Below are 9942 nucleotides of genomic sequence, written 5' to 3'. Positions count from 1 at the left end.
CAATGTCAGATGAGTAACCTTTAACAAATCTAGAGCCAGCTAGCCAGAGATTTACCTTGATGTTCAGTTTCACGATGAGCAATGCCATCGCATATCAAAGCTTTCTTTGTTTAGTCGGTGATACAAAATGCTGTTAGGCCATATTACATTTTTTGATAATACAGCGATACAAAAGCCAATGTATTAACACCTCATTGAGTGTTATAGTGGAGAATATGGTGCAGCTAAACATGCAGCCCAACAATTATTTCTTGTTCATGTACTTATTTCTGTACTAAATTTTGATTTAAAGCTTTCGTGACTGCAGGGATTCATATTCTTTACCGAAAGAACCAAGAATATATTTCCGTACTGTTATGTTTTTATTTCAAAGTAGTGGCCATCATGATCATCGTCACCCACGGTTTATCCACTGATGAATGAATCCTCCTATGTCGGCACCACTCCCCCACGGTTCCTAAATCGCTCCATCTCCGTGGTGGTCATTCTTCTTGGGCACGATCCCTTCCCTGGCTGTGACTCCATCACCAGTCTGGTCCATCGGCCATCAACCCTTGTGATTCGGCCTGGCCATACCCACTTATTTTCCCTAACAGTCAATACGTCTCGAATTCATTCCCAATGCATTCCTCTCTGTGTTGCAATGTCATTCCCAGCATGCATCTCAACATACCTTTCATCTGAGTAACATCTCTTCGTTACATTTTTTTTGTCTGTGTCCATGTTTCTAATCCCTATGTTGTAGCAGATTATATAGACTGATTGAAAATGTTCCTGTTTAGGCACAATGTAATGTTGCTTTACATTATTGAATTAAAATTTCCCAAAGCAGTCCATCCTGCTTTTCCTCGCCACCGTATGCCATCTTTTTTTGTTCCAGTCCACCTTCAATAGGTATCGCTGAATAAACACGTTCTCATTTTTACCCAGTTGTGTCTCTCCAGCAATTATCATATTTTATTCAGTGAGCTGCGTTTCGTCCATGACTTTTGTCTTGATTATATTTATCTTTAGCATAACTTTACAGTCTTCTTTATTAAGGTTCGATAATGATTTCTTGCGATTCATTTCCATAGATACATGTGATGACAATGTGATCCTCAAATCTGAGATGGTTATCATTACCTGCATTTGTGTCTACCCCGTAATTTCGGCAATCCAATTTTCAAAAAAATGCATTCCAATGTTTGCTCTAAAAAACCTTGTCAAGACTACGGTGGTTTGTGTTTTGTTACTTTCTTCATGCACTCTCAGTGGAGAGATGGTCAATCTTAATACCTATGGCTTTAATACATCATGCATATTTTATGAAGGTTTTGATTTGCGAGATATTTGATTAATGCATCAGTTTCCACCGAATCAAATACTTTTTCGGACTCATGATGGTGTTTGAACTTAATTAACTTTTTTGAGAATATGGCTGATAGTATGTATGTAATCAAAGAAAGAAAAAATGAACTCGCTCACATGTTTCGTTGCCCTATAAATGAACTATTAGTTGAACTATCATTTTTAGTGAAAATGTAATATAGATGTGATAAGATGATAATGGGTTTGCATTTGTTCAAATCAGTTTTGTTTCCCTTCTTGAACATACGGATTATTTAGGTATGTTTCCACAATTGAGGTATTTTTTTCCTGTGTGAACATTTATCAAATAGCTCCGCGAATTTGATTTTAACAGCTGGTCCCCCATTTTTGATTATGTGTTCCAATTTCCAAATACTACGAAACCTTTCCCATTTCATAGTGTGAAATCTGGAATATCTTCACACGTGATTTTTTTACTGTAGACATCAGAAAAAAATGTCTCTGCTAGTGGCGAGATGTTAACTACCTCGCCTGCTTTAAAGGAGGTTGTGGGTTCGATCTCGACTCTGACGTCTGCTGTAAATTTGGAGTTTGCACGGTCTCCCTGTGGTCACGTGGATTTTTAACCGTGTCCTCTGGATTTTTCCTCCACATTTAGAAATATGCGTTGAGAGCATTTGGCAACTATAGATATCCACATGATAAGCCACTTCATTGGGCTATCATTTGTGGTCAGGTTGCTTATGAAAAGGAAATGTATAGCTCAGTGGGTCTTTTACACTATGAGATCTCTTTTACCAGTGGCAAAATATGATGGTAGGTTTTTACCCTTTTAACTGGTACAAAACTGACACCTTTATTCAAGGCATCATGTTTGCAATGACCACAACACAAGTAGTCAATAAAGCAAACAAAAAGAAGCAACTCTGATAAGGATAATAATATGCACTGTCCTTGAAGTTGATTGGCCCACACCCGAGACGGCTTTCTTTAGAGCCTAGTCCCCATTGGTGTAGTTGTACGCCTTCTGGTGTCATCTGGCCCTACACCAATGGGGACTAGACTCTAAAGAAAGCCGTCTCGGGTGTGGGCCAATGAACTTCAAGGACAGTGCATATTATTATCCTTATCAGAGTTGCTTCTTTTTGTTTGCTTTATTGACTACTTGTGTTGTGGTCATTGCAAACATGATGCCTTGAATAAAGGTGTCAGTTTTGTACCAGTTAAAAGGGTAAAAACCTACCATCAGTGGGTCTTACCTGGTAAAATAGAAATAGCCTAGTTAGTTTGTAATCTGATAGGAATACATCTTGCTATTATTTGTAACTTACCAATCATCAGTATGCGAAAAGGTTTTCCCCTTTTGTCTGGCAACAAAACAGATGTTAAGATGTTAAAACACCAAATTGAAACCTTTTACAAGGAATAATGTTTGCATTAACCACAATACTTTTGGTCAGAATGCAAACAAAACGGTGTTAGACAAGAGGATGCCTTTTGGCATCTTAGCACCTGTTTTGTCGCCTTTTGGCGTCCTCTGGTCTAACACCGTTTGGAGACTAGGCTCAAAAGAAAGCTGTCTCTGGTGTGGACCAATCAATTTCAAAGACAATGCATAAATTATCAGAGTATGTTTTTTGTTTGCATTCTGACCATAAGTATTGTTGTTAATGCAGGCATGATTCCTTGTAAAAGGTTTCAGTTTGGTGTTTTAACATCTTAACACCTGTTTTGTTGCCAGAAAAAAGGGGAAAACCTATTCTCATATTTTGGTACTGGCAAAGGAGGTCCCATGATATTACCAATCATCAACTTCCTTTTTACTGCTTTCAGGCTATCATTGGCTGTTGTAACATCTTAAATAATTTCTGTGTTTGTTCTCGAATGTTTGGAACTCATTTGAGTCTCTACTGTGTATTTTGTCTTTTGTTAGCTATATTTATTACTTGCACGGGTTGATAATGCCAGGATGCTAAGCATCAAGTTGGTTGGAAACATTTCGCAGATTATAAAAGTAATCTCTAACAGAAATGTAAGTTCGCAAGTTATCGCTGATCGGTTCTAAATGTTCACCCCCCACATTGAGATTGCACCAATAAATAGGGCTTTTCTAATGTTTAAAATGAAAATGCAAAATATGTTTTGTCCAACTGTTCCCAGATTGTCTAACAGGAACCAGTAGGATATAGAGTTAACAAGCTCAAGTTCACAACCTTATATAAAAACAAGGAAGTGCATAAGCATTATTTTTGCGAGATTTATAGGAAGCAAACTGAAACAGATGGCCAGATGTCACTGGCCACAATGATTGGAAAGTACTTTCTGCATTAAGAACCACTGCGGTGGTTAGAATGCAGTGCCACAGCTTCAGGGGTCTAGAGTTCAACATTAAGTTCTTCAAGCTGTAATTTGAAATGGCATTAATTGGCTCCTAATTGGGCATCTTGCCATAATGGGTGAGAGTGTTACAGGGCACCTCACACTGAGATGTCTAATTACTGAGCCGCAATGAATTGGGAGCTTTCATTGGCAATGACAAAACAATCATACGGATACAGCTATGAAATCATGTTGAAGGCTCGCTTTTAAAACAAGCGTTTGGAAGTTGTTGCCAATAACAGGCATTGTTATCAATTTTCACAAAATAGATTAGGTTAGTTTTTTTACAATCTATTTGAAGCATATTTTGTGGTTTCAGCAACTACTTCAAATTAACCAACCGGGTGGCTACTCAGTGGTGGAGAGAGCGGCTCAAAATCAGACATATCCTAGTTGGGTTGACTCAGCCCATCATCCTTCCAGAGCCAATAAAATGATCACCACTTTGTGTATATACTCACTTCCGCCATGGCAATGTGGAATGTACACGACCACTTCAGGCTGTAAATGGGAGATGAGTACGGCCCAATGTTCATTTGGGAAGGAAATCAATGTGACTTTGACTTGTATGTCACCAATACGACTACACTTTATTTCCATAAAGTCTCAAAGTTGAAGAACATCACATCTTTTAATAATCTTATTTTTTTTAATGTAAAAAAAATCCGATCAAAATAATGCCACACTTGACCAAGCCAGAACAAAACACCTTTTGACCAACTTTTTTTGTGGAAGTTAATAGATATTTTTTGGATCTTTAGGTAAAGCCACGTAGATAGAAAAAAAATATAAAAAATATCAAGACGTTTCGATCGCAACACAAGCACTCGTCATCAGGTGAAAAAATAGCGAGAGAGCTGCGGAGGCAGGATGTTATAAAAGTTTGAGATGGGTGTAGCCCAAGGGTCATAAGCGAAGTGGGCGGGGCTGGTGAAGAAATTTGCATGTCAATGTAAGATCGGAGAGCTGAGCTACCTCCACGACGACGAAGCTGCAGAGGTGGCCATTGCATTGTGAGAGAAGCAGCATGAAAATGTAAGATCGTAGAGCCACCGCCATATCAAGTAAAACGAGCAACGGTGGCTGTGTTAATGAGACATTTAACCTGTTAATGTAACACCAGAGTCGAAAATAACGACTAAACATCACAGCCAGTTATGACTTAACCTGGTTAATAACGTCCTTCCAATGATTGCTCATTTTGTACCCATCTTCTCGGTTGAAATTGTGTCTGTGTTTATCTATCTGGATGGCTTCATGAACGAATATTTGCTGATAGGCAATGGTTATGCAAAGTACCTTCGTCTTGGAAAAATCTATTTCGAGTGTGCCCACAGCATTAAAACAATGATCAGCCACGGCTGAGATATTGGTCCTACCGTGTTTCAGATCTGCCTTATGTTCACAAACACGGTCCGAGACTTGTTGCTTAGTTTTCCCAATGTAACTACTGCCTCAGGCACAGCTTAGTTTGTAGACGCCGGGGTATTGCATGTCAGAGATGACATCCTTCAGAAATGGGATCAGATCACGAATTTTATGTACTGTGTTGAATCGAACCTGAATCTTGTGTTTGGTCATGATTTTGAAAATCTTTTTGGTGACCCCTGCTATGTATGGCAAGGTGATGGTTTTGATTGGTTCCTCAGATGTCTTTTTTCCCAACGGTTGGGGCGATAGCTTTACGGATTGTGTAGTCTGAATATCCATTCATCTTGAGGGCTTGGTGTACATGCTCCAGTTCACTGGCTAGGTGGTGATGGTCGGAAATACATAGAACTCTATGGTGTAGAGTTTTGATGAGGAAATTATTCTGGGATGGATGGTGGTGGGAGTCACGTTTTAGGTAGGTATCCATATGGATGGCTTTCCTGTAGACAGTGTCCCAATTGAGCCATCTGGTCTCTTTTCGATTAAAACATCCAAGAATGGTAACTGGCCATCCTTTTCCATCTCCATGGTGAATTTGATGGCTGGGTGTATGGCATTGATGTGGTTGAAAGATTGGTCCAGAGCTGGTAGGAAATGTGGCCAGATGACGAAAGGTGTCATCTACATACCTTTTCCAAAAGGAAGGACGTACGGTGGGTGTCTTGAATTTTTCCATGAATACAACTGGAGATAAGAGATAACCCATTGGGGTACCTTCAACTTGTTTGTAGAATGTTCCATTCCAGGTGAAGTAAGTATTGGTGAGGCAGTGTCTAACCAGGGCCGGTACATCAGAATTCAGTCCTTGTTGGACCAAATCTTCAATGATTGCAATGGTGTCAGGAACAGGAACTTTGGTAAACAAAGATGCTACATCGAAATTCACAAGCAAATCACATGGAGAGAGTGAGATGTCCTTAATTAACGATACCAAGTGAGCTGAGTTGAGTACAGCTGAGGTGATCTTACCAGTGAATGGTTGTAAAGTCTCAGACAGAAATCGGGCCAGTTTGTAGGTGGGTGAGTCAATGGTGGAGACGATAGGCCGAAGTGGTGTACCTTCTTTATGGATTTTTGTTAACAGAGTTTACAATTTATACATACTGCATACTGCAGTAATATATTATAACATGAAATGTTTGAAAAAGTAGTAACATACTTTCATATATATTTATTTAACATGACATTAGTTGAGCAATGCTGTTTCTTTGTCAGACGAAGTTGTAAGTCTTTGTGTTGTGTCACAAACATGGGAAAAGTTAATAGGTAAAAATTGTGCAGAATCTGCGGATTTTTTTCCCCGTGTATGTGTGTGAATTTTCACCAGACCAGCCCACAGCGTGGAATTATACGCTGCTGGGAGATTGTTATTATTATCATTGTTATTTCTTGTGTGTCATGGAGATTTGTTTTGTTGTCGGGCACTATCGCTTACAGTGCGGAGTTGGAGGAAGCAGGACTGAGCGATAATGGGGGCGCATGAGTTGTGGAGACATTGTAGGGATGGGGAGGAAATGTTGTACAGAAGACAGGAGCTGGGTTGGGGGGGGGGTGCTAAGGACCAGGGGTGTGGCCACTGTGGGTGTTGGGGGTGTGCGGACACCCCCAGCATTTTTACATATGGCTAAGAGACATCCACAGACATTTGAGCACATATTGTATTTTTAAGTCTTCTCTTTGTGAGGATGTCCTCGACTCTCCCCTCCCCCACCTTAAAAAAATAACAGCTAATGTCATGCCAAAGGAAACACACGTAGAATGACAATTTGTACAAAGTATACGCAAATGTTTTATTTAGTTGAATGGCAGGAACGAGGCAGAATCTACAAAAAGATACCGGTCGAACAAACAAGATGGAAGAGAACAACAAACTACACATCAGTCAGATGGAAAATATGGGATGGTACAAATGAGGTGCACAGTACATACGGGACAGACAATAAAGATTAGTGGACAAGTGAGACAACACAGTAATTGATTCTTAAATCGCAACCATGGAACGTGCCAATTAATCAAATATCCAGGGCGTGATACGATTTATTAATCTAAATATAATAACCCCATGTGTCCTGATTTTTGGGCCACTGTGTCTTGTGCGGTTTTACGGTGTTAAGGGGGACAGTGGAGTGAGAATGGAAAAAAGGGGTGGAGTAGGAAAGGGATTGGGGGTGGTCGATGGAAGGTTGCAGGGATGGGAGTTGGACCGGGTGGGAAGTCCGCTATGGCGGGGTGAAGGACACGCGTGGGGACACGCGACTTCCTAGGCTACGTGAGAAAGTCCAGGCTAAGGGGAAAGGCCTTATAAACAAAACAAAATCACACGACTTTTTTTTCTCTGTAAATGACCCGTACTTACCATAAACATAGTATTTGGTAGTGCTGCCTGGGCTATGATGCACAACCACAATTAACAAATAAATTGACGTGCAACTTAAAATGTTTTTATAATCTGCAACGTTTCAGGCAATGGCCTTTCTTCATAGCACATAAACGGAGAGTCCAAAGAGTTAATAATAATAGTTTAAAGTTATAAAGAGCCCTTAAACAATCGTTCTCAGGGCGCTATGCATAGCAAGGCGGAAAATAATTAACAACCAAGTAAAGAAGAGGGAGGCGAGAAAGACGGTTAAAAATGACTAAAGAGAGAAAACCATTTCAAACAGATTCGTTTTTAGTCGAGATTTGTAATGTCTCGAAAGTCCTGACCTCGACAGGCAAGGAGTTCCAGAGTTTAGTTAGAATGTGTAAGGGTTGTTGATTGGACTTAGCACCACGAGGCCTGATGAGAATTACATTATAAAAAAGCTTTCTCATGACCAGATTTCAAATAAGCATACGAGTCGTTACCTAAGAGTAGCTATGGAGTACCAGACAACTCCTTCAATCATCAAAAGTATGACTGAGTAAACTCATTTATACCGAAAGTAAAAATGTTAATTGCTGCTGGCACAAGCCGCATTTAACTTGAGCGTCACATTCATTCTAGATTTGAAGCTTTCGTGACTGCAAGGATTCATACCCTTAGGTTTTTCCGGTAAATTCACGTAGGTAAAAAATAAATAAAAAAATAAACAATAAGTAGGTAAAAAAATGAAACACAAATTTTTTATTATCATTTTATTTTTATTAATTTTAATTTCATTTTTTTACCTACGTGACTTTACCGAAAAAACTAAGAGTATGAACGTCACATTCATATTTCGGTTTACTGCATATTATTTCACCGTTGCACTGTATAGCTCTCCGATATGTTTATGCGGTTATAACAATACACAGTACAACTCGAAAAACACATCGGACATAACATTTAGGTTGTACTCAGAAATCAGTCTGAGGCAGAGCAGCGATGTAAACAAGCAGCAAACTTCTAGTGTGACGATCGGGTTCACGTTCTTCCTCCAAATTTAAATGTTTCATCTTTTTTTTTTATGAGAGAGCACTAAAACCAGGCAATGACAGCAGGGTTCTCAGTTTGAAAATGCATTAAAGACTGTAATTGCTGCACGGGTTTAGTACGATCGTCGTCGAGGCCCGTAATATTACAGGGCAGTGTTTTATCACGTTTATTGCTTAATCCAATGCTTTATAAATCCACTACATAATATTTAGGGCGACCAGAATCGGCTAAGAGATAGCACACTTGCCTCCTAGCCTGAGGTTGTTTCAGTTATTTTTTTTTTTACTAAACCACGGTCTTTCGAATCAACTCAGAGCTGTGGTGGCCGTGTCACGGAAGGCAAGTTGAGCCAGACAGCCCATTCCAGGCATTCAAACGTCTTTTGACACCCTTCAAAAGGATGGCAACAATGATGTGCGACGCCTATGGGCAAATCAGTCAACCACGACAGGTAATATTTTCCCGAAGCTTAAGACTTTATCCGAAGCAGAACCAGCTTTAAAATGCACCTATACACGTATATAACATATGTACGCATGATTGCTCTAACTCATACCAGTTGTGGGATAATAGATTTAGAATCACGTGTAGCGCAGGTAACATGTGTTTATTTCCATGATGATCTTGTATACTGCAGTGGCATTGAAGATGCCAACTTTAATATTTGAACAATGACGGAAAATAAAGTTTAAATCAGTGAGTGGTACGCTTCACTTGACCCTCCCTCTGCATCAACCATCGAAGCCCCCAGTAAACCTTGGGAGGAGGTCGTTCATTCCCCTCCGCTGTCCTCGTCTGCGCTATTGGCTACCTGCTGAAAGTGCAAGCTCAAGACCTGCCTTCCTTCCTTCCTCCGACTGTGACTGACTGCCTCCCTCTATAAAATAAATATCCCTCATGTATTTGTACAGCATCTTGAGATGCGGTCGCATTTAGGCACCATATAAATTCAAATTGTATTGTAAATCTCGGCTTGAGGAGAAGCACATTGAGGCATCTACTCCAAAGGCTTATTATGTTCACAAAATAAATCCGCATCAGAATCCAGCCATGCCCGCAGCCCCCGCGGTTCCAGAATGAAGAAGTGCACAGGTGTTCCCTCTATTACCTGTGGCACAGCCGAAGGGTGACCCTGAAAATCATTGCCTCCGGTGCGCTGCACACTATTGCTTCAGCTAAGCTGATGAATATAGGGGAAGAGAGTAAATTATTCAATGAATTATTTGCCACCCCTTCCCTATTTGCTTTTCAAGCCATTTACTACCCCGGTATTGTTTGTCGTTGAGCCGTTTCGTTAATGGATAGGCACCTGAGATTCCTTAAAAATATTTTCACACGAAAATTAGATACGGTCCGGTATGCCATACACACAGTGCAATGCATATATGGGTGAAGAACATTGACGCAGTGGTCAATGCACTGCG

Source organism: Lampetra fluviatilis, chromosome 17 (assembly GCF_964198595.1).
Source record: "Lampetra fluviatilis chromosome 17, kcLamFluv1.1, whole genome shotgun sequence".
NCBI lineage: Eukaryota > Metazoa > Chordata > Hyperoartia > Petromyzontiformes > Petromyzontidae > Lampetra > Lampetra fluviatilis.
The sequence above is the reverse complement of the archived record's forward strand: the minus strand, read 5'-3'. Positions refer to the sequence as shown.